Source organism: Pseudophryne corroboree, chromosome 4, assembly GCF_028390025.1.
Source record: "Pseudophryne corroboree isolate aPseCor3 chromosome 4, aPseCor3.hap2, whole genome shotgun sequence".
NCBI lineage: Eukaryota > Metazoa > Chordata > Amphibia > Anura > Myobatrachidae > Pseudophryne > Pseudophryne corroboree.
The window spans coordinates 867,603,563-867,628,102 of NC_086447.1; the positions used below are offsets into that span (position 1 = coordinate 867,603,563).

The window sequence follows — 24,540 nt, forward strand, 5'->3', positions numbered from 1 at the left end:
AACCAGGAGAGGTCAAGGCCGGAACCACAATCTATTGGTTAAGGTGGAAAGATGACACCACCTTAGGCAGATAACCAGGGCGAGTTCTAAGAACCGCCCGGTCACGGTGAAAAATCCCAAAGGGTGACCGACAGGACAAGGCACCCAAGTCTGAAACCCGTCTAGCAGAGGCAATAGCCAGCAAGAACAGGACCTTAAGAGTAAGCCACTTAAGGTCCACAGACTCAAGAGGTTCAAACGGAGACTCTTATAAGGCGTCCAGAACAACCGACAAATCCCAAGGAGACACAGGCCGGACATAGGGAGGTTGAATCTGTAAAACACCCTGAGTGAATGTATGAACATCAGGCAGAGTCGCAATTTTTCTCTTAAACCATATCGACAAGGCAGAAATATGAATCTTGGGGGAGGCCAGACGAAGGCCTAAGTCCAGGCCCTGTTGCAGGAAAGCCATAAGCTTGTCAGTACTGAACTTATATGCGTCATAATGGTTGTCGCACACCAGGCGAAGTAAGAATTCCAGACCCTATAATAAATCCGAGCCGAAGACGGTTTATGGGCCTTCAACATAGTTTGAATGACCACCTCAGAAAATCCTTTGGCCCTCAGTACGGAAGCTTCAAGCGCCACGCCGTCAAAGCCAGCCAGGCCAAATCCTGGTAGACACAAGGGCCCTGAACGAGGAGGTCTGGGCGTTGCGGAAGAGGACGCTCTATCGAGAGACTCTGCAGGTCTGAGAACCAATGCCGTCAGGGCCACGCTGCAGCGATTAGAAGTAGTACTCCTCCTTCTTGGTTGTACTTTATCACCCTGGGCAGAAGTGACACCGGAGGGAACACGTATGGCAGCCGAAAGTTCCATGGATTTGCCAGTGCGTCCATGAACGCTGCTTGAGGATCCCTTGTCCTTGCCCCGACGACCAGAACCTTGTGATTGTGTCGAAACGCCATCAGGTCTACATCTGGTAGGCCCCACTTGTCCACTAGGAGTTGAAAGACTTCCCAGATGAAGGCTCCACTCTCCGTCGTGTACGTCCTGACGACTGAGGAAGTCCGCTTCCCAGTTGAGGACTCCCGGAATGAACACTGCCGATATGGCCGGCAGATGGCGTTCCGCCAAAGAAGGATTTTTGATACTTCCTTCATTGCCATGCGGCTTCGAGTGCCGCCTTGATGATTTATGTAAGCCACCGTGGTGGCGTTGTCGAACTGTACTTGAACAGGCCTGTTCTGTACTAGAGGCAGTGCTAGTGTCAACCCATTGAACACTGCCCGCAATTCCGGAATGTTTATCGGAAGGAGAGATTCCTCCCTGGTCCACCGACCCTGAAGAGAGGGTTGCTCCAACACCGCAACCCAGCCCTGCAGACTGGCATCCGTCGTCAGAAGGACCCAGTTGGAGATCCAGAAGGGACGACCCCTGCTCAGCTGCTGGTCCTGTAGTCACCAGCTCTGTGACAAGTGGACCTCCGGAGTCAAGGAGATCATGTGGGACCTGATCCAGTGAGGCAGGCTGTCCCACTTGGAGAGTATCAACCTCTGCAGGGGGGCGGGAATGAAATTGAGCGTACTCTACCATGTCGTAAACAGACACCATGAGGCCTAGTACTTGCATCACCGAGTGTATCGACACACGTGGGCGAGAGAGGAAGCACCTTATCTTGTCCTGAAGTTTCAGGATCTTTTCCGGAGACAAAAACAACCGCTGGTTGTGGGTGTCCAATAGTGCTCCCAGGTGCACCATGCTCTGAGCAGGGACCAGGGAAGATTTCTTCCAGTTGATGAGCCACACGTGGGTTTGCTGGAATTGGACAGTCTGTTCCAGATGACAGAGGAGAACCCCTGGAGAGTTCGCCAGGATCTACAAGTCATCCAGATATAGCAGGATCTTGATATCCTGACGGCGGAGTAGAGCAGTCATGACTGCCATGACCTTGATGAAAATTCTTGGAGCCGTGGTCAGACCAAAAGGTAAGGCCTGGAATTGAAAATGTAGGTTGCCAATAGCAAACCACAGGTATTGCTGATGCGACACTGCAATAGGAATATGCAGGTAAGCATCCTGTATGTCCAGGGATACCATATAGTCCTTGGGCTCCAAAGCCAGAACAATAGAGCGAAGCGTTTCCGCGGTAAGGCTTGATAGGCGAACGGCAGTAGATTCAGAAGATCCGCATACCAAGCCCTTCATGGCCAGTCTGGAGCAATGAAGATCGCTTGAACCCTTGTTCTCCTTATGAGCTTTAAAACTCTTGGAATGAGTGGAAGTGGAGGAAACACGTATACCGACTGGAACACCCACGGAGTCACTAGGGCGTCCCCCGCCACGGCTTGCGGGTCCCTCGACCTGGAACAATACCGCCAAAGCTTCTTGTTGAGACGAGAGGCCATCATGTCTATTTGGGGTACACCCCAAAGATCTGTTACCTTCTTCAACACCTCTGGATGGAGACCCCACTCCCCTGGATGGAGATAGTGCCTGGTGAGGAAGTCAGCTTACCAGTTGTCTACTACCGGAATGAAGATAGCTGACAGCGTCAACGCGTGTTTTTCTGCCCAGAGGACGATTCTTGTTAACTCTGACATTGCAGCTCTGCTCTTCGTTCCGCCCTGTCGGTTTATGTAAGCCACTGTCGTTACATTGTCCGACTCCACTTAAATGGACAGATTTCTTAGAAGATGGGCCGCTTAGAGAAGACCGTTGTAGACGGCTCGTAGTTCCAGAATGTTTATCGGCAGGCCGGCTTCCAGACTTGACCACCGTCCTGGGAAGGTTTCCCCTTGAGTGACTGCGCCCCAGCCCCGAAGGTTTGCATCCGTGGTTAGAAGGATCCAGTCCTGAATCCCGAACCTGCAGCCCTCCAGAAGATGAGGTAATTGTAGCCACCAGAGGAGTGATATCCTGGACTTTGGCGACAGACGTATTCTCTGGTGCATGTGTAGATGAGATCCCGACCACTTGTCCAGGAGATCCAGCTGGAAGGACAGAGCATGAAACCTCCCGTACTGCAGAGCCTCATAAGAGGCCACCATCTTCCCCAGAAGGTGAATGCACTGATGAACCGACATCCAGGCTGGCTTCAGGACATCCCAGACCATTGCTTGAATCACCAACGCTTTTACCACTGGAAAAAATACCCTCTGCACTTCCGTGTCGAGGATCATTCCCAGAAAGGACAACCTCCTGGTTGGTTCCAAATGTAATTTTGGAAGATTCAGGATCCAACAGTGTTCCCTGAGTAGATGGGTCGTGAGAACAATGGACTGTAACAGCTTCTCCTTGGACGATGCCTTTATCAGCAGATCGTCCAGATAAGGAATGATGTTCACCCCCTGTCTGAGGAGGAAGACCATCATTTCCGCCATCACCTTGGTGAACACCCTCGGTGCTGTGGAAAGGCCGAATGACAGGGCCTGGAATTGAAAGTGACAGTCCAACAGTGCGAATCGGAGATAAGCTTGATGCGGCGGCCAAATCGGAATGTGGAGGTACGCATCCTTGATATCCAGGGATACCAGGAATTCCCCCTCCTCCAGACCTGATATCACCGCTCTCAGAGACTCCATTTTGAACTTGAACTCCCTTAGGAAGGGGCTTAACGATTTTAAGTTCAAAATGGGTCTGACCGAACCATCCGGTTTCGATACCACGAAAAGGTTCAAATAGTTACCTTTGTTGTGCATATGGGGTGGAACCGGTACAATAACCTGTGCCTCCACCAACTTCTGGATGGCTTCCTGTAGGATAGCCCCGTCTGCCAGCAGGGGTGGTCTTCAGGTTGCCGAATGTCGGGATCCCGGCGCCGGAATCCCGACACCCGGCATACCAACAGGTATTCTCCCTCGTGGGGGTCCACGACCCCCCCTGGAGGGAGAATAAAAAGCGTGGCGCGAGCCACCGTGCCTGCATCGTGGCGAGCGCAGCGAGCCCGCAAGGGGCTCATTTGCGCTCGCCACGCTGTCAGTATGCCGGCGGTCGTGCTCCCGGCGCCGGTATACTGGTCGCCGGGAGCCCGGCCGCCGGCATACCGGCCGCCGGCATACCATACTACACCCGCCAGCAGAGCTGGCAAGCCTGATTTGAAGAATCGGTGAGGAGAGAGATCTTGAAATTCCAGCCTGTACCCTTGGGACACAATATCTTGCACCCAGGGATCCAGGCCGGACGACACCCAGACGAGACTGAAATGCCCGAGTCTCGCCCCCACCGACCCCACCTCCAGGCCGCGCGGTCCACCGTCATGCTGAGGACTTTGGCGTACCTGAAGCAGGTTTCTGTTCCTGGGAACCCGCAGCAGCAGGTTTCTTGGAGTTTGGCCGACCTCCTCTAAAGAAGGTGTTGGACGGTTTGGCCTTTCTTGCTTTGGCATTCCGATAGGACTGTGATGTAGCTGAAGAAAAGGGTTTCTTCATAGCAGGTGCAGCTGAGGGAAGAAAATGAGACTTACCCGCTGTAGCCATGGAAATCCACGCATCCAACGCTTCCCCAAATAGAGCCTGACCTGTGTAGGGTAGGGTCTCCACGCCTCTCCTGGATTCCGCGTCGGCAGACCACTGGCGCAGCCAAAGTCCCCTACGAGCTGAGAAAGACATGGAAGATATCCCTGCAGCCATGGAACCCAGGTCTTTCATGGATTCCACCATAAATCCTGCAGAATCCTGAATGTTACGCGAAAACAATTCAACATCACTTTTATCCATTGTATCCAAATCCTCAAGTAGCGTGCCTGACCACTTTACTATAGCTTTGGAAATCCATGCACTGGCAATAGTGGGACGCAGTATATGGATTTGAGCGTATTATCAATTTTGCGATCAGCCGGCTCTTTTAAGACGGTAGATCCTGGAACGGGTAAAACCACCTTTTTTGAGAGTCTGGATACAGACGCGTCAACTATGGGTGGGTTTTCCCATTTTTTCCTATCCTCATCAGGGAAGGGGAAAGAAACCAGAACCCTTCTAGGCAGCGCCGTAACTACGTGTGTGCCAGGTGTGCCTAACACATAGCGCAGTCGCCCTGAGGGCGCATCGGCCAGCGGCTTGTAATGAGTCAAATTGACTCATTACAAGCCGCCTCTGCTGTGTGCGCCGCGCTGGAGAAGCCGGAGGCAGGGGAGGAGAGCAGCAGCACCAGAGGCAGGGGAGAAGGATAAGGAGGGAGGGGGACTGGAGCCACAGCAGCACCATGTAATTGGTAGTGGCGCCGCTGCAGCAGTCCCCTCTCCTTCCGCATTGGCTGCCGGCGCTGCTGTGAATGCTGGGATGCGCTTCCCTCATCCCAGCATTCGCAGCGGCGGCGGGCAGCCAATGTGGAAGGAGAGGGGACTGCTGCAACCGCGCCTCCACCAATTATAGTGCGCTGCTGCGGCTCTAGTCCCCCTCTCTCCTCCTCCTTCCCCCCTGCCCGGGATCTGCCTGCACCGAGGAGCCTGACTGCCAGCGGGGAGAGATGGTAAGTATCTGTCTGTCTCTCTCTCTATCTATTCTGTCTGCCGTAATGTGTAAAAAGGGGGACGCTGTCTGCCGTAATGTGTAAAAAGGGGGACGCTGTCTGCCGTAATGTGTAAAAAGGGGGGGCGCTGCCTGCCGTAATGTGTAAAAAGGGGGACGCTGTCTGCCGTAATGTGTAAAAATAAGAATTTACTTACCGATAATTCTATTTCTCGGAGTCCGTAGTGGATGCTGGGGTTCCTGAAAGGACCATGGGGAATAGCGGCTCCGCAGGAGACAGGGCACAAAAAAGTAAAGCTTTACTAGGTCAGGTGGTGTGCACTGGCTCCTCCCCCTATGACCCTCCTCCAGACTCCAGTTAGGTACTGTGCCCGGACGAGCATACACAATAAGGGAGGCATTTTGAATCCCGGGTAAGACTCATACCAGCCACACCAATCACACCGTACAACTTGTGATCTAAACCCAGTTAACAGTATGACAACAGAAAGGGCCTCTTAAAGATGGCTCCTTAACAATAACCCGAATTAGTTAACAATAACTATGTACAAGTATTGCAGATAATCCGCACTTGGGATGGGCGCCCAGCATCCACTACGGACTCCGAGAAATAGAATTATCGGTAAGTAAATTCTTATTTTCTCTATCGTCCTAAGTGGATGCTGGGGTTCCTGAAAGGACCATGGGGATTATACCAAAGCTCCCAAACGGGCGGGAGAGTGCGGATGACTCTGCAGCACCGAATGAGAGAACTCCAGGTCCTCCTTTGCCAGGGTATCAAATTTGTAAAATTTTACAAACGTGTTCTCCCCCGACCACGTAGCTGCTCGGCAGAGTTGTAATGCCGAGACCCCTCGGGCAGCCGCCCAAGATGAGCCCACCTTCCTTGTGGAGTGGGCTTTTACAGTTTTAGGCTGTGGCAGGCCTGCCACAGAATGTGCAAGTTGAATTGTGTTACAAATCCAACGAGCAATCGACTGCTTAGAAGCAGGTGCGCCCAACTTGTTGGGTGCATACAATATAAACAGCGAGTCAGATTTTCTGACTCCAGCCGTCCTTGCAATGTATATTTTTAAGGCTCTGACAACGTCCAACAACTTGGAGTCCTCCAAGTCGCTAGTGGCCGCAGGCACCACAATAGGTTGGTTCAGATGAAATGCTGATACCACTTTAGGGAGAAAATGCGGACGAGTCCGCAGTTCTGCCCTATCCGAATGGAAGATTAGATAAGGACTTTTATAAGATAAAGCCGCCAATTCAGATACTCTCCTGGCAGAGGCCAGGGCTAGTAACATAGTCACTTTCAATGTGAGATATTTCAAATCCACCTTTTTCAATGGTTCAAACCAATGGGATTTGAGGAAATCTAAAACTACATTTAGATCCCACGGTGCCACCGGAGGCACCACAGGAGGCTGTATATGCAGTACTCCCTTGACAAAAGTCTGGACCTCAGGGACAGAGGCCAATTCTTTTTGGAAGAATATTGACAGGGCCGAAATTTGAACCTTAATGGATCCCAATTTGAGACCCATAGATAATCCTGATTGCAGGAAATGTAGGAAACGACCCAGTTGGAATTCCTCCGTCGGAACCCTCCGATCCTCGCACCACGCTACATATTTTCGCCAAATGCGGTGATAATGTTTCACGGTGACTTCCTTCCGTGCCTTAATCAAGGTAGGAATGACTTCTTCTGGAATGCCTTTCCCTTTTAGGATCTGGCGTTCAACCGCCATGCCGTCAAACGCAGCCGCGGTAAGTCTTGAAAAAGACAGGGACCCTGCTGTAGCAGGTCCCTTCTCAGAGGTAGAGGCCACGGTTCGTCCGTGAGCATCTCTTGAAGTTCCGGATACCAAGTCCTTCTCGGCCAATCCGGAACCACTAGTATTGTTCTTACTCTTCTTTGCCGTATGATCTTCAATACCTTTGGTATGAGCGGCAGAGGAGGAAACACATACACTGACTGGTACACCCAAGGAGTTACCAGTGCGTCCACAGCTATTGCCTGTGGATCTCTTGACCTGGCGCAATATTTGTCCAGTTTCTTGTTGAGGCGAGACGCCATCATGTCTACAATTGGTCTTTCCCAACGGTCTATTAACATGTTGAAGACTTCTGGATGTAGACCCCACTCTCCCGGATGAAGATCGTGTCTGCTGAGGAAGTCTGCTTCCCAGTTGTCCACGCCCGGGATGAACACTGCTGACAGTGCTATCACGTGATTCTCCGCCCAGCGAAGAATCTTGGCAGCTTCTGCCATTGCACTCCTGCTTCTTGTGCCGCCCTGCCTGTTTACATGGGCGACCGCCGTGATGTTGTCCGACTGAATCAACACCGGCTTTCCTTGCAGGAGAAGTTCCGCCTGGCTTAGAGCATTGTAGATTGCTCTTAGTTCCAGAATGTTTATGTGAAGAGACTTTTCCAGACTCGTCCATACTCCCTGGAAGTTTCTTCCTTGTGTGACTGCTCCCCAGCCTCTCAGGCTGGCGTCCGTGGTCACCAGGATCCAATCCTGAATGCCGAATCTGCGGCCTTCTAATAGGTGAGCCTTCTGCAACCACCACAGAAGTGACACCCTTGTCTTTGGTGACAGGGTTATTCGCAGGTGCATCTGCAGATGCGACCCTGACCATTTGTCCAACAGATCCCTTTGGAATATTCTTGCATGGAATCTGCCGAATGGAATTGCTTCGTAAGAAGCCACCATTTTTCCCAGGACTCTTGTGCATTGATGTACTGACACTTTTCCTGGTTTTAGGAGGTTCCTGACCAGATCGGATAACTCCTTGGCTTTTTCCTCTGGAAGGAAAACCTTTTTCTGAACCGTGTCCAGAATCATTCCTAGGAACAGCAGACGAGTTGTCGGGATTAAATGGGATTTTGGAATATTCAGAATCCACCCGTGTTGTCTTAGCACCTCTTGAGATAGTGCTAAAGCTGTCTCCAGCTGTTCTCTGGACCTTGCCCTTATTAGGAGATCGTCCAAGTATGGGATAACTAATACGCCTTTTCTTCGAAGAAGAATCATCATCTCGGCCATTACCTTGGTAAAGACCCGAGGCGCCGTGGACAATCCGAACGGCAGCGTCTGAAACTGATAGTGACAGTTTTGAACAATGAACCTGAGGTACCCCTGGTGTGCGGGGTAAATCGGAACGTGTAGATACGCATCCTTGATGTCCAAGGATACCATAAAGTCCCCTTCTTCCAGGTTCGCTATCACTGCTCTGAGTGACTCCATCTTGAACTTGAACTTTTTTATGTAGAGGTTCAAGGACTTCAGATTTAGAATAGGCCTTACCGAGCCATCCGGCTTCGGTACCACAATAGAGTGGAATAATACCCCTTTCCTTGTTGTAATAGGGGTACTTTGACTATCACCTGCTGAGCGTACAGCTTGTGAATGGCTTCCAACACCCTCTCCCTTTCGGAAGAGACGGTTGGTAAGGCAGACTTCAGGAAACGATGAGGAGGATCCGTCTCTAATTCCAACCTGTACCCCTGAGATATTATCTGCAGGATCCAGGGGTCTACCTGCGAGTGAGCCCACTGCGCGCTGTAATTTTTGAGACGGCCCCCCACTGTCCCCGAGTCCGCTTGAGAGGCCCCAGCGTCATGCTGAGGTTTTTGCAGGAGCCGGGGAGGGCTTCTGTTCCTGGGAAGGAGCTGCCTGTTGGTGTCTCTTCCCTCTTCCTCTGCCTCGTGGCAGGTACGACAAGCCCTTTGCTCTCTTATTTTTGTAGGAGCGAAAAGGCTGCGGTTGAAAGGTCGGTGCCTTTCTCTGTTGGGGAGTGACTTGAGGTAAAAAAGTGGATTTCCCGGCAGTAGCCGTGGCCACCAAGTCTGATAGACCAACTCCAAATAACTCCTCCCCTTTATACGGCAAAACCTCCATGTGACGTTTTGAATCCGCATCGCCTGTCCACTGTCGTGTCCATAAGGCTCTTCTGGCTGAAATGGACATAGCACTCACCCGAGATGCCAGTGTGCAAATATCCCTCTGTGCATCACGCATATAGATAAATGCATCCTTTATTTGTTCTAACGACAGTAAAACATTGTCCCTATCTAGGGTATCAATATTTTCAATCAGGGATTCTGACCAAACTACTCCAGCACTGCACATCCAGGCAGTTGCTATAGCTGGTCGTAGTATAACACCTGCATGTGTGTATATATTCTTTTGAATAACTTCCATCTTTCTATCTGATGGATCCTTAAGTGCGGCCGTCTCAGGAGAGGGTAACGCCACTTGTTTGGATAAGCGTGTGAGCGCCTTGTCCACCTTAGGGGGTGTTTCCCAGCGCGCCCTAACCTCTGGCGGGAAAGGGTATAATGCCAATAACTTTTTTGAAATTATCAACTTTTTATCAGGAGCAACCCACGCTTCATCACACACGTCATTTAATTCTTCTGATTCAGGAAAAACTGTTTGTAGTTTTTTCACACCATACATAATACCCTGTTTTACGGTATCTGTAGTATCAGCTAAATGTAACGTCTCCTTCATTGCCAAAATCATATAACGTGTGGCCCCTACTGGAAAATACGTTTGAATTTCTACCGTCGTCACTGGAATCAGTGCCCGTGTCTGGGTCTGTGTCGACCGACTGAGGCAAAGGGCGTTTTACAGCCCCTGACGGTGTTTGAGGCGCCTGGACAGGCATTAATTGATTGTCCGGCCGCCTCATGTCCTCAACTGACTGTTTAAGGGAAGATAAACCATCACGTAATTCCACAAATAAAGGCATCCATTCTGGTGTCGACCCCCTGGGGGGTGACATCTGCATATTTGGCAATTGCTCCGCCTCCACACCAATATCGTCCTCATACATGTCGACACCACGTACCGACACACACCGCAAACTCACAGGGAATGCTCTAATGAAGACAGGACCCACTAGCCCTTTTGGGGAGACAGAGGGAGAGTCTGCCAGCACACACCACAAAGCGCTATATATACAAGGGATATCCTTATATTAAGTGCTCCCTTATAGCTGCTTTAATATATATATATATAGCCATTAATGTGCCCCCCCTCTCTGTTTTACCCTGTTTCTGTAGTGCAGTGCAGGGGAGAGACCTGGGAGCCGTTCTGACCAGCGGAGCTGTGACAGAAAATGGCGCCGTGTGCTGAGGAGATAGGCCCCGCCCCTTTTTCGGCGGGTTCTTCTCCCGCTATTTTTCCAGTCAGGCAGGGGTTAAATATCTCCATATAGCCCCTATGGGCTATATGTGAGGTATTTTTAGCCTTGTATAAGGTTTATATTTGCCTCTCAGAGCGCCCCCCCCCAGCGCTCTGCACCCTCAGTGACTGCCCAGTGAAGTGTGCTGAGAGGAAAATGGCGCACAGCTGCAGTGCTGTGCGCTACCTTATGAAGACTGAGGAGTCTTCAGCCGCCGGTTTCCGGACCTCTTCACGCTTCAGCATCTGCAAGGGGGTCGGCGGCGCGGCTCCGGGACCGGACTCCACGGCTGGGCCTGTGTTCGATCCCTCTGGAGCTAATGGTGTCCAGTAGCCAAGCAGCAAATCCACTCTGCATGCAGGTGAGTTTACTACTTTCCCCCTAAGTCCCACGTTGCAGTGATCCTGTTGCCAGCAGGACTCACTGTAAAGAAAAAAACCTAAACTAAACTTTCTCTAAGCAGCTCTTTAGGAGAGCCACCTAGATTGCACCCTTCTCGTTCGGGCACAAAATCTAACTGGAGTCTGGAGGAGGGTCATAGGGGGAGGAGCCAGTGCACACCACCTGACCTAGTAAAGCTTTACTTTTTTGTGCCCTGTCTCCTGCGGAGCCGCTATTCCCCATGGTCCTTTCAGGAACCCCAGCATCCACTTAGGACGATAGAGAAAAGGGGCTCTACCTGGTGTAGTGGCGCTACTGTGCAGTGTAATTTGTATAATGGAGACTACTGTGCACCGTAGTATGAATTGGTATGATTTTGTGGCCACACCCCTATATATTTTTCGCGCGCACTGCCCCTATCTTCCATAGAAGGGGGGGGGGGGGTGCGCACCAATGCAGTTTCTTGCACACTGCTTCTAGGGATCTGGAATTTTTTCTCCGGGTTTTCCCATGCTTTCTCAAATATAGCACTCAAATCTTTTAGACGCAGGAAAGGTTAGCGAGGCTTTCTTATTGTCAGTGAAGTAAGCCTCCTCAACCTGTTCAGGTGTTGCATCAGCAATATTCAACACATCTCTGATAGCCTCTATTATCAACTGCACCCCTTTTGCAAGAGATGCCGCCCCCCTCAGCACGTCCCCATCACCTTCTACCGTATCAGAGTCGGTATCCGTGTCGTCTTGCATAATCTGGGCAAGAGCACGTTTGTGGGAACATACAGTAGGGGGCCCTGAGGTAACAGAACCAGACCAAACTGCCATACAGTTCTGTAAAACCTGAGTTGCGGATTCATTCTGCGGAACCCTAGTAAACATCTGAGAAATCATAGTTTTGATAGAGGATAACCACTCTGACTCCCTTGTTGGGATCTGCGCTAAAACAGTGCAATCCTGATTACATGGAATGAGATCATCCTGAGGGGACATATCCTCAGCAGCATATGACACAGAGTCCCTGGACATAGCTTTATGGAGACCACAAACACTACACACACACACACACACACGAAAGGGCAGACAGAGTTTCTGCCCAAGAATGCCAAGAGAGAGACAGAGTTTGGAGCCAACCCACACACAGCACTTTGTAAGATAAAGGACACCTCTTACCAGCGCCCACTGTGTACTGTAATAGTTTACAGTGCCTAATGCACCGCCTCCCCTCCCCTTTCTACAACCCCCTGGTACTTCACAGGATAGCTGGAGTTGCTTGGAGGGACAGCTCTGTCAGTGTCTGTGTACAGGAACTGCAGGCAGGAAAATGGCTCTGAACGCTGCTGGGTCCGCTCTGAGGAGAAGCTCCACCCCTTGAATATGGCGCGTCTTCCCGCACAAATTCTTTATACTGGCCTGAGGACTCCGTCGCTAGGCGGGGGATTCCGTCCCCTGTTAGTGTCTGTGTGCGGAGGATTCTGACGCTAGCCTGGGGATTCAGTCTCTGGTTAGCGTCTGACCAGTGTAGGGTATTTAGACGCTGGCTCAGGCGCCCCTCATAGCGCCAACACTGTGTGCCGCTGAGCCTTCCCGGAGCGCAGCCGCTCAGAGCTGCGCTCCTACCCCTTGTGCCGCCATATCTCGCCATCTTGATCTTCTGGCTCTGTAAGGGGGTGGCGGAATGCTGCTGGGGTGAGCGATCCCCTGTGGCGGGGAACGATCGATCCCCTCAAGAGCTCAGTGTCCTGTCAGCGGAGATAGTGGCTCAGACCCAGCAGGACAGACACTACCCCCCCCCCCCCCCTTAGTCCCTCGAATCAGGGAGGCTGTTGCCAGCAGCCTCCCTGTGCCTAAACTATAAATAAAATAATAAGAATTTACTCACCGGTAATTCTGTTTCTCGTAGTCCGTAGTGGATGCTGGGACTCCGTAAGGACCATGGGGAATAATGGCTCCGCAGGAGACTGGGCACAACTAAAAGAAAGCTTTTGGTCTAACTGGTGTGCGCTGGCTCCTCCCTCTATGACCCTCCTCCTGACTTCAGTTAGGATACTGTGCCCGGAAGAGCTGACACAATAAGGAAGGATTTTGAATCCCGGGTAAGACTCATACCAGCCACACCAATCACACCGTATAACTCGTGATATTATACCCAGTTAACAGTATGACAATAACTGAGCCTCTCAACAGATGGCTCAACAATAACCCTTTAGTTAAACAATAACTATATACAAGTATTGCAGACAATCCGCACTTGGGATGGGCGCCCAGCATCCACTACGGACTACGAGAAATAGAATTACCGGTGAGTAAATTCTTATTTTCTCTGACGTCCTAAGTGGATGCTGGGACTCCGTAAGGACCATGGGGATTATACCAAAGCTCCCAAACGGGCGGGAGAGTGCGGATGACTCTGCAGCACCGAATGGGCAAACTCTAGGTCCTCCTCAGCCAGGGTGTCAAACTTGTAGAATTTAGCAAATGTGTTTGACCCCGACCAAGTAGCTGCTCGGCAAAGTTGTAGAGCCGAGACCCCTCGGGCAGCCGCCCAAGAAGAGCCCACCTTCCTCGTGGAATGGGCTTTCACTGATTTAGGATGCGGCAGTCCAGCCGCAGAATGTGCAAGCTGAATCGTACTACAGATCCAGCGAGCAATAGTCTGCTTTGAAGCAGGTGCACCCAACTTGTTGGGCGCATGCAGGATAAATAGCGAGTCAGTCTTTCTGACTCCAGCTGTCCTGGAAACATAAATTTTCAGGGCTCTGACTACGTCCAACAACTTGGAAGCCTCCAAGTCTTTAGTAGCCGCAGGCACCACGATAGGTTGGTTCAGATGAAAGACTGATACCACCTTAGGGAGAAACTGGGGACGAGTCCTCAATTCTGCCCTATCCATATGGAAAATCAGATAATGGCTTTTACACGACAAAGCCGCCAATTCTGATACACGCCTGGCCGAAGCCAAGGCCAACACATGACCACTTTCCACGTGAGATATTTCAATTCCACGGTTTTAAGTGGCTCAAACCAATGTGACTTTAGGAAATCCAACACCACGTTGAGATCCCAAGGTGCCACTGGAGGCACAAAAGGGGGCTGAATATGCAGCACTCCTTTAACAAAAGTCTGAACTTCAGGTAGTGAAGCCAGTACTCTCTGGAAGAAAATCGATAGAGCCGAAATCTGGACCTTAATGGAACCCAATTTTAGGCCCATAGTCACCCCTGACTGTAGGAAGTGCAGAAAACGGCCCAGCTGAAATTATTCCGTTGGGGCCTTCCTGGCCTCACACCATGCAACATATTTTCGGCAAATGCGGTGATAATGGTTTGCGGTCACTTCTTTCCTAGCTTTAATCAGCGTAGGAATGACTTCCTCCGGAATGCCCTTTTCCTTCAGGATCCGGTGTTCAACCGCCATGCCGTCAAACGCAGCCGCGGTAAGTCTTGGAACAGACAGGGCCCCTGCTGCAGCAGGTCCTGTCTGAGCGGCAGAGGCCATGGGTCCTCTGAAATCATTTCTTGAAGTTCCGGGTACCAAGCTCTTCTTGGCCAATCCGGAACAATGAGTATAGTTCTTACTCCTCTTCTCCTTATTATCCTCAGTACCTTTGGTATGAGAGGAAGAGGAGGGAACACATAAACCGACCGGTACACCCACGGTGTCACTAGAGCGTCCACAGCTATCGCCTGAGGGTCTCTTGACCTGGCGCAATATCTTTCTAGCTTTTTGTTTAGGCGGGACGCCATCATGTCCACCTGTGGCCTTTCCCAACGGTTTACAATCAGTTGGAAGACTTCTGGATGAAGTCCCCACTCTCCCGGGTGGAGGTCGTGCCTGCTGAGGAAGTCTGCTTCCCAGTTGTCCACTCCCGGAATGAACACTGCTGACAGTGCTAACACGTGATTTTCCGCCCATCGGAGAATCCTTGTGGCTTCTGCCATCGCCGTCCTGCTTCTTGTGCCGCCCTGTCGGTTTACATGGGCGACTGCCGTGATGTTGTCTGACTGGATCAGTACCGGCTGGTTTTGAAGCAGGGGTTTTGCCTGACTTAGGGCATTGAAAATGGCCCTCAGTTCCAGAATATTTATGTGTAGGGAAGTCTCCTGACTTGACCATAGTCCTTTTAAGTTTCTTCCCTGTGTGACTGCCCCCCAGCCTCGAAGGCTGGCATCCGTGGTCACCAGGACCCAGTCCTGTATGCCGAATCTGCGGCCCTCTTGAAGATGAGCACTTTGCAGCCACCACAGCAGAGACACCCTGGTCCTTGGAGACAGGGCTATCAGCCGATGCATCTGAAGATGCGATCCGGACCACTTGTCCAACAGGTCCCACTGAAAGGTTCTTACATGGAACCTGCCGAATGGAATAGCTTCGTAGGAAGTTACCATTTTTCCCAGGATCCGCGTGCAGTGATGCACCGACACCTGTTTTGGTTTTAGGAGGCCTCTGACTAGAGATGACAGCTCCTTGGCCTTCTCCTCCGGGAGAAACACTTTTTTCTGTTCTGTGTCCAGAACCATCCCCAGGAACAGTAGACGTGTCGTAGGGACCAGCTGTGACTTTGGAATATTTAGAATCCAGCCGTGCTGTTGTAGCACCTCCCGAGATAGTGCTACCCCGACCAACAACTGCTCCCTGGACCTCGCCTTTATCAGGAGATCGTCCAAGTACGGGATAATTAAAACTCCCTTCTTTCGAAGGAGTATCATCATTTCGGCCATTACCTTGGTAAATACCCTCGGAGCCGTGGATAGACCGAACGGCAACGTCTGGAATTGGTAATGACAATCCTGTACCACAAATCTGAGGTACTCCTGGTGAGGATGGTAAATGGGGACATGCAGGTAAGCATCCTTGATGTCCAGTGATACCATGTAATCCCCCTCGTCCAGGCTTGCAATAACCGCCCTGAGCGATTCCATCTTGAACTTGAATTTTTTTATATATGTGTTCAAGGATTTCAAATTTAAAATGGGTCTCACCGAACCGTCCGGTTTCGGTACCACAAACACTGTGGAATAGTAACCCCGTCCTTGTTGAAGTAGGGGCACCTTGACTATCACCTGCTGGGAATACAGCTTGTGAATTGCCTCTAGCACTGCCTCCCTGCCTGAGGGAGTTGTTGGCAAGGCAGATTTGAGGAAACGGCGGGGGGGAGACGTCTCGAATTCCAGCTTGTACCCCTGAGATACTACTTGAAGGATCCAGGGATCCACCCGTGAGCGAGCCCACTGATTGCTGAAGTTTTTGAGACGGGCCCCCACCGTACCTGGCTCCGCCTGTGGAGCCCCAGCGTCATGCGGTGGACTTGGAGGAAGCGGGGGAGGACTTTTGCTCCTGGGAACTGGCTGTATGCTGCAGCTTTTTCCCTCTACCTCTGCCTCTGGGCAGAAAGGACGCGCCTTTAACCCGCTTGCCCTTATGGGGCCGAAAGGACTGTACCTGATATAAACGTTATGGTAAGAACTTACCGTTGATAACGTGATTTCTCTTATGTCCACAGGTATCCACAGGATAACATTGGGATATTGTCGAGCGACAGCGAAAATGGCACCAACACGGTCACGAGCTTTCTGGCCTCCCAGGATGCATTGGGGCCTCCACTATATAGTCCCGCCCACTGACTCAGTCAGATCAGTTCTTTCCACAGCGATTATAGGCAGGAACATTAGGTAGAGACCTGTACAGGCGATAAGAACACACATGCACACCCTTCCATACAAGAAGGAAGAGGTTTTTAGTGTTTGTCTAGATCCTCAAATCAGATGCGTCCGGGTGGGATCCCTGTGGATACCTGTGGACATAAGAGAAATCACGTTATCAACGGTAAGTTCTTACCATAACGTTTATTTCTCTGGCTGGGTCCACAGGATTATCCACAGGATAACATTGGGATTCCCAAAGCCATTTTAGTGGTGGGGACGCTCCTGATTGCACAGGAGGACCTTTCGCCCGAAGTCTGCGTCATGAGAGGCAAAAGTATCCAAGGCATAATGTCTGATGAATGTGTTTATGGAAGACCATGTGACTGCCTTACATATCTGTTCTGCTGATGCACCCTGTTGTGCTGCCCAAGAAGGACCTACCTTACGTGTAGAGTGTGCAGAGACATTAGCCGGAATAGGGAGATCTGCATGAGAATAAGCTTCAGATATTACCACTCGGAGCCATCTCGCCAGCGTCTGTTTACTAGCAGGCCAACCTCTCCTATGGAATCCGTAGAGGATGAAGAGGGAATCTGTTTTCCTGATGGCACTAGTACGATCTATATAGATTTTTAAAGACCGGACCACGTCCAGTGACGCTTCTCCCGCAGATAGTCCCAATACCTGAAAAGCTGGGACTACAATCTCTTCATTCAGGTGAAACTTTGACACCACCTTTGGAAGATAACTAGATCTCGTTCTGAGAACTGCTCTGTCTGGAAAAAAACTTAGGAAAGGAGACTTACATGATAATGCTCCTAAATCTGACACTCTTCTGGCTGACGCCATTGCCAGTAAAAAAAGAACTTTAATCGTTAACCACTTAAGATCCGCTCTCTCAAGTGGTTCAAACAAAGGACCCTGGAGAAATTTAAGAACTAAATTCAAATCCCCGGGAGCTGCAGGAGGAACAAATGGAGGTTGAATATGTACTACTCCTTGGAAAAACGTACGTACATCCTGTAGGTCAGCAATCTTCTGCTGAAACCATACAGTCAACGCTGAGACTTGCACCCTCAAGGAAGCAACCTTCAACCCCTTATCCAATCCTGCCTGCAGAAAATCCAAAATTCTAGCTACTTTAAAGGCTCTTGGATTGTAATTTTTTCCAGAACACCAATGAATATAGGCTTGCCATATTCTATGATATACACGGGCCGAAGAAGGCTTTCTTGCTCTAAGCATGGTTTGGATTACTTGCTTTGAAAATCCTTTAGCCTCTAAGATAGAGGTTTCAACAGCCACGCCGTCAAAGACAGGCGATCCAGATGACTGTGACAACAAGGACCCTGCATTAACAGATCTGGACGTTGAGGGAGCAGTATCGGTGCTTCCACGGACATTCTCCACAGATCTGTGTACCAATGCCTTCTTGGCCAAGCTGGAGCTATTAGAATGATTGCTCCTTTTGCCTGTTTTATCTTTCTCACTACTCTGGGTAACAGATATTGGAGGGAACAGATATGCCAGCTGAAACCTCCATTTTACTGACAGTGCGTCTACCAGGACTGCTCCTGGGTCCCTTGTTCTTGATCCGTACCTCGGAACTTTGTTGTTTAGACGAGACGCCATAAGGTCTATCTCCGGTAGACCCCATCTGTTCACCAGTGTCTGAAACACTTCTGGGTGTAGTGCCCATTCGGTTTCCTGAATGGTGTGCCGACTGAGAAAATCCGCTTCCCAATTTAGTACACCCGGGACAAATACTGCTGACAATGCTGGGAGATGGAGTTCTGCCCACTTTAGAATGGGAGTTACTTCCTCCATCAGACTCTTGCTGTGAGTCCCTCCTTGATGATTTAGGTATGCTACTGCCGTCGCATTGTCTGAGCGGATCTGGACTGGTCTTCCTTGTAGATTGTCCTTTGCCTGAACTAGGGCCAAGTAAATGGCTCTAATTTCTAACAGATTTATCGGCAGGCGACTTTCCCTTGCGGTCCATTTTCCCTGGAACCATAGGCTTCCGAGTACCGCCCCCCAACCTTGCAGGCTGGCATCTGTCGTCAGGACTTGCCACTCTTTTATCCAAAAGGGTCTCCCCTTGTTTAAATGGTCTGTCTGTAGCCACCATGCTAGAGACCTTTTTACATTTACTGGAATCTTTATCATCTGTTTCTTTATTGTTTGATGATTTCCGTTCCATTTTGTCAAAATGAGATGCTGCAATGGTCTGGAGTGGAATTGCGCATATTCCACCATGTCGAACGTTGATACCATCAGACCCAACAGTCGCATTGCTGCATGGACTGACATTGTCTGGGCTTGCAACGCTTCCTGAGCCATGACCTGCACCTTGACTATTTTCTTCTCTGGTAAGAGAACTCTCTGTAGGTCTGAATCCAATATGGCTCCCAAATGAACCATCCGCTGTGATGGATTCAGGGACGACTTCTCCCAATTTATGAGCCACCCGTGTCTCTGTAAACAAACTATCGTCTGTTGGAGATGGCTCAACAGTAAATCTTGCGACTGTGCTAAGATTAATAGGTCGTCTAGGTATGGGAATATCCTTATCCCTTGTTTGCGCAGACAAGCTGCCATAACCACCATGATCTTGGTAAACACCCTGGGTGCTGTAGCTAGCCCGAAGGGCAGAGCTTGGAACTGGAAGTGTTCCTTGAGGATGGCAAACCTGAGGTAACACTGATGTGATAGTGCTATAGGCACATGTAGGTAAGCATCCCGCACATCCAGAGATACCATATAGTCTCCCGGTTCCATAGCCAACATTATGGAGCGTAACGTCTCCATGTGGAACTTCGGGATCCATATGTAATTGTTCAACATCTTCAGATTTAGAATTGGTCGATATGACCCATTTGGTTTCTGGATTAGAAACAGATTGGAGTAATACCCCTGTCCCTTTTGTGATGGAGGTACTGGGACAATCACACCTGACTGCAGTAATTTTTGGACTGCTTCTTGCAGGGCATTGGCCTTCGACTCTATACGAGACGGGCTGGTGCAAAAAAATCTTTGAGGAGGCTGCCTCCTGAATGGGAACCCATACCCCTGAGATACTACCTTCTGCACCCAGGTATCTGTTGTTGACTGTTGCCATGTGGGTGCAAATTGCAGGAGTCGGCCCCCAACCCTGGAATCCTCCAGGTGGAGGCCCGTCTCTTCAGGCTGAGGGCTTTTGTTCAGGTTTGGAAGCTGGCTTTTTGCTAGCCCACTGCTTCCTACCCCTGGATTTAAACTGGGGTTGCTTTGCCAGCGAAATGAGCGAAATTTTAAACCCTTGGACTTAGGGTTGTAGGTAGCCGGAAATCTGACCTTCTTCGATTCAGCCTCTGACTCTAGGATATCCGATAAAGGTTTTCCAAATAATATATTACCCACGAAAGGCAATGCTTCCAATTCCTTCTTGGACTCCGCATCTGCCTTCCAGGTCCGTAGCCAGACTGCTCTGCGAGCGACTACTGCCAGGGCTGAAGCTTTAGAAGCAACAGTGCCTACATCAATGGCTGCTTCTTCTAAATACTGGGCAGATTGTCTTAAACGGCAAAGACGATCCTCTTGCTCCCTGGTAGGAGAGGGGATGTCATTCTCTAGTTCCTCTATCCATTCGCCCATTGCCTTTGCTACCCAGGCCGAAGCCATAGCAGGTCTTACCACTGCACCCACAAGAGAAAAAATATTTTTCAATAGGCTCTCTACCCTCCTGTCTGTGACATCATTCAAAGAGGTAGATGACAGTGGCAAAGCAGATTTGTGCACTAGTCGCAGAACATGTGCATCTACTTTTGGAGGAACTTCTCTCTTCGAACAATCTCCAGCAGGAAATGGATAATAAGAATCCCATCTCCTAGGAATCTTATACTTTTTACCGGGCGCTGCCCAAGACTCATCCATCATTTCCGTCAACTCCTCTGACGCTGGAAATTCAGCTTTCACTGACTTTGTTCGTTTGAATACAGGTGCTTTTGCTTTTAACACTGTCTTGGCTGGTTCTTCCAGAGAAAGCACAGCCTTTACTGCATTAATGAGTTCAGCTACATCATCTGAACTAAAGCTCTGCGACTGATCATCATACGGAGTTGAATCTATTGTTTCCGCATCATCATCCGATGTATCCTCTTGTGTAGTCTGCCATACAGACGTATCTGTCTTAGTCTTACCTACCCCTTGGTTGCTTGTAGAGGCTACTGGAACCAAACCATAGGAAGGGAGCTGCATGTATAGGTTCATAGTGTAACCTAACCCTTGAGGTGGTGCTACTGGAGCTAACCTGTCCGCTATTGAAGACAGAGTCTTTGCGAACATATTCCATGGTGGCTCTACTGGAGGTTGAACTAACTCCTGTTTTTTACTTAGCTGAAAAGCGAAACAGTTTGCACACAAACCCTCATAAGTGACCAATTGAATCATATCAATTACCCCTGACTTACAAGATAAGCATGTTAGGGCTGTAGGAGTGCTTGACAAATTCTCCTCATCACTTTTGCCGCTCACAGACATTTTTCTGATATTGACTACACAATTTTGTGACTGAACCACACCCTATAATCAGTATATAGAGGTGAAATCAATCTGACCACAGTGCACCTGATTTGAGGGTCAGAACAGGACTGACATTACACAGAAAAGTCAGCACACATACTAGCAGTTAGTCACATGTTAAAGCATTAGACATTGTCATATGAGAATACAACCTCCATAATAACTTATACATAAGTAGGAAAATTGTACTTCTGTTTAACTGGTTCTTTTTCAACATAACATGCAGAAAACACAGTAATGTACAGGTCTCATATGCAATAGGTACTAAAAATTAACAGTGCACACTAAGTAGAAGGAATTTTTAGTACTGTATACCCTGCCTCCAGGGAGCGGGATACAGGGAGACTCACCACACTTCCATATCCAAGCAAAGACGCTCGAAAGACGCTGAGTGGATTCAGACGCTACTGGTGTACACTGCCGCTCTTGGTAACTGATAACGGACACGGACGCTCACCAACGGACACGGACGCTGAGCGACTCCACGTGCATGCAGACACTAAAGGCCTGCGACTCGGTCTGGGCGGGTTTATATCCAGTGTACACAACCGCAGCGTCTAAGCTGCGACCGAGTACCCTCGTGGTAGCGTCTGAGCCGGAAGTGAGGTCATTCAGTTCATGAAACGAGAGACCCGCGGGAACTGGCCATGAACTCGGAGGAGGGACGGCCAGGAGAGCGTCTGAAACCCCCTGTTGACTTAAACTCCCAGGATCGCGGCCTCACCTAGTCCTGGCGCCTATGATCCCCGGAGCGTAGCGCTGTCACACTCGAGATGTTCGGCGCATCAACACGCTGTTTGTAGTCTCCACCAAATCAGCGTAGCTGTGTCCTGACCCCTCTAGTAAGAGGAAGTCCATATACTCACTGTCTCCCCATGCTCCGGCCACAGCCTGGTAACGTCTGCTGGACCTGCTAGAACATCCGACACAGACGCCCGTCGAGACAGCACTGTACCGCGAAGGTAAGCGTTGTTGCGACCCGGTGGGGAGTTGTTGGAGCGACTCTTTCTAATACACGTTTAAGACGCTGTTAAGAGAAGTCGCTCAAACCAAAACAGTAAGTCTATAAAAATAAAGTAATGAAAACTTGAGGCTGCTTTCACAGCAGCCCTGTGACCATGCGGCTTCCTGCCGCACCAAGCAAAAAACTGATCTGACTGAGTCAGTGGGCGGGACTATATAGTGGAGGCCCCAATGCATCCTGGGAGGCCAGAAAGCTCGTGACCGTGTTGGTGCCATTTTCGCTGTCGCTCGACAATATCCCAATGTTATCCTGTGGATAATCCTGTGGACCCAGCCAGAGAAAATACGGTGCTTTCTTTGGCTGTGAGGGAACATGGGGTAAAAATGCAGACTTCCCAGCTGTTGCTGTGGAAACGAGGTCCGAGAGACCATCCCCGAACAACTCCTCACCCTTATAAGGCAAAACTTCCATGTGCCTTTTAGAATCTGCATCACCTGTCCACTGCCGAGTCCATAACCCTCTCCTGGCAGAAATGGACATTGCACTTATTTTAGATGCCAGCCGGCAAATATCCCTCTGTGCATCTCTCATGTATAAGACTGCGTCTTTAATATGCTCTACGGTTAGCAATATAGTGTCCCTGTCTAGGGTATCAATATTTTCCGACAGGGAATCTGACCACGCAGCTGCAGCACTGCACATCCATGCTGAAGCAATAGCTGGTCTCAGTATAATACCTGTGTGTGTATATACAGACTTCAGGATAGCCTCCTGCTTTCTATCAGCAGGTTCCTTTAGGGCGGCCGTATCCGGAGACGGTAGTGCCACCTTCTTTGACAAGCGTGTGAGCGCTTTATCCACCCTAGGGGATGTTTCCCAACATGACCTATCCTCTGGCGGGAAAGGGTACGTCATTAGTAACCTTTTAGAAATGACCATTTTCTTATCGGGGGAAGCCCACGCTTCTTCACACACTTCATTTAATTCCTCAGATGGAGGAAAAACTACTGGTAGTTTTTTCTCTCCAAACATAATACCCTTTTTTGTGGTACCTGGGGTAACATCAGAAATGTGCAACACATTTTTCATAGCCTCAATCATGTAACGTGTGGCCCTATTGGAAGTTACATTAGTCTCATCGTCGTCGACACTGGAGTCAGTATCCTTGTCGACATCTGTGTCTGCCATCTGAGGTAGCGGGCGTTTTAGAACCCCTGATGGCTTTTGAGACGCCTGGGCAGGCACAGGCTGAGAAGCCGGCTGTCCCATATTTGGTATGTCGTCAAACCTTTTATGTAAGGAGTCGACACTGTCACGTAATTCCTTCCACATAACCATCCACTCAGGTGTCGGCCCCGCAGGGGGTGACATCACATTTATCGGCATCTGCTCCGCCTCCACATAAGCCTCCTCATCAAACATGTCGACACAGCCGTACCGACACACCGCACACACACAGGGAATGCTCTGACAGAGGACAGGACCCCACAAAGCCCTTTGGGGAGACAGAGAGAGAGTATGCCAGCACACACCAGAGCGCTATATAACACAGGGATGAACACTATAACTGAGTGATTTTCCCTTATAGCTGCTTAAATATATAAATTTAGTGCCCCCCCTCTCTTTTTTACCCTTTGTAGCTTGAAACTGCAGGGGAGAGCCTGGGAGCGATCCTTCCAGCTGAGCTGTGAGGGAAAAATGGCGCCAGTGTGCTGAGGGAGATAGCCCCGCCCCTTTTTCGGCGGACTTTCTCCCGCTTTTTTATGGATTCTGGCAGGGGTATTTTTCACATATATAGCCTCTGGGACTATATATTGTGATAATTTGCCAGCCAAGGTATTAATATTGCTGCTCAGGGCGCCCCTTCCCAGCGCCCTGCACCCATCAGTGACCGGAGTGTGAGGTGTGCATGAGGAGCAATGGCGCACAGCTGCAGTGCTGTGCGCTACCTTGTTGAAGACCGAAGTCTTCTGCCGCCGATTTTCAGGACCATCTTCATGCTTCTGGCTCTGTAAGGGGGACGGCGGCGCGGCTCCGGACGATCGAGGTCGGGCCCTGTGTTCGATCCCTCTGGAGCTAATGGTGTCCAGTAGCCTAAGAAGCCCAAGCTAGCTGCAAGCAGGTAGGTTCGCTTCTTCTCCCCTTAGTCCCTCATAGCAGTGAGTCTGTTGCCAGCAGATCTCACTGAAAATAAAAAACCTAAAATATACTTTCTTTTCTAGGAGCTCAGGAGAGCCCCTAGTGTGCATCCAGCTCAGCCGGGCACAAGATTCTAACTGAAGTCTGGAGGAGGGTCATAGAGGGAGGAGCCAGTGCACACCAGTTAGACCAAAAGCTTTCTTTTAGTTGTGCCCA

The 24,540-nt window shown here is 50.1% G+C and overlaps 1 protein-coding gene across 4 annotated transcripts in view; it reads right to left on the minus strand.

Annotated features, from left to right (window-relative positions):
• The window catches only part of PPP2R5D (protein phosphatase 2 regulatory subunit B'delta), a 155,513-nt gene that overhangs the window by 12,327 nt on the left and 118,646 nt on the right, over positions 1–24,540 (minus strand). The gene's annotated exons all lie outside the window — the stretch shown is intronic.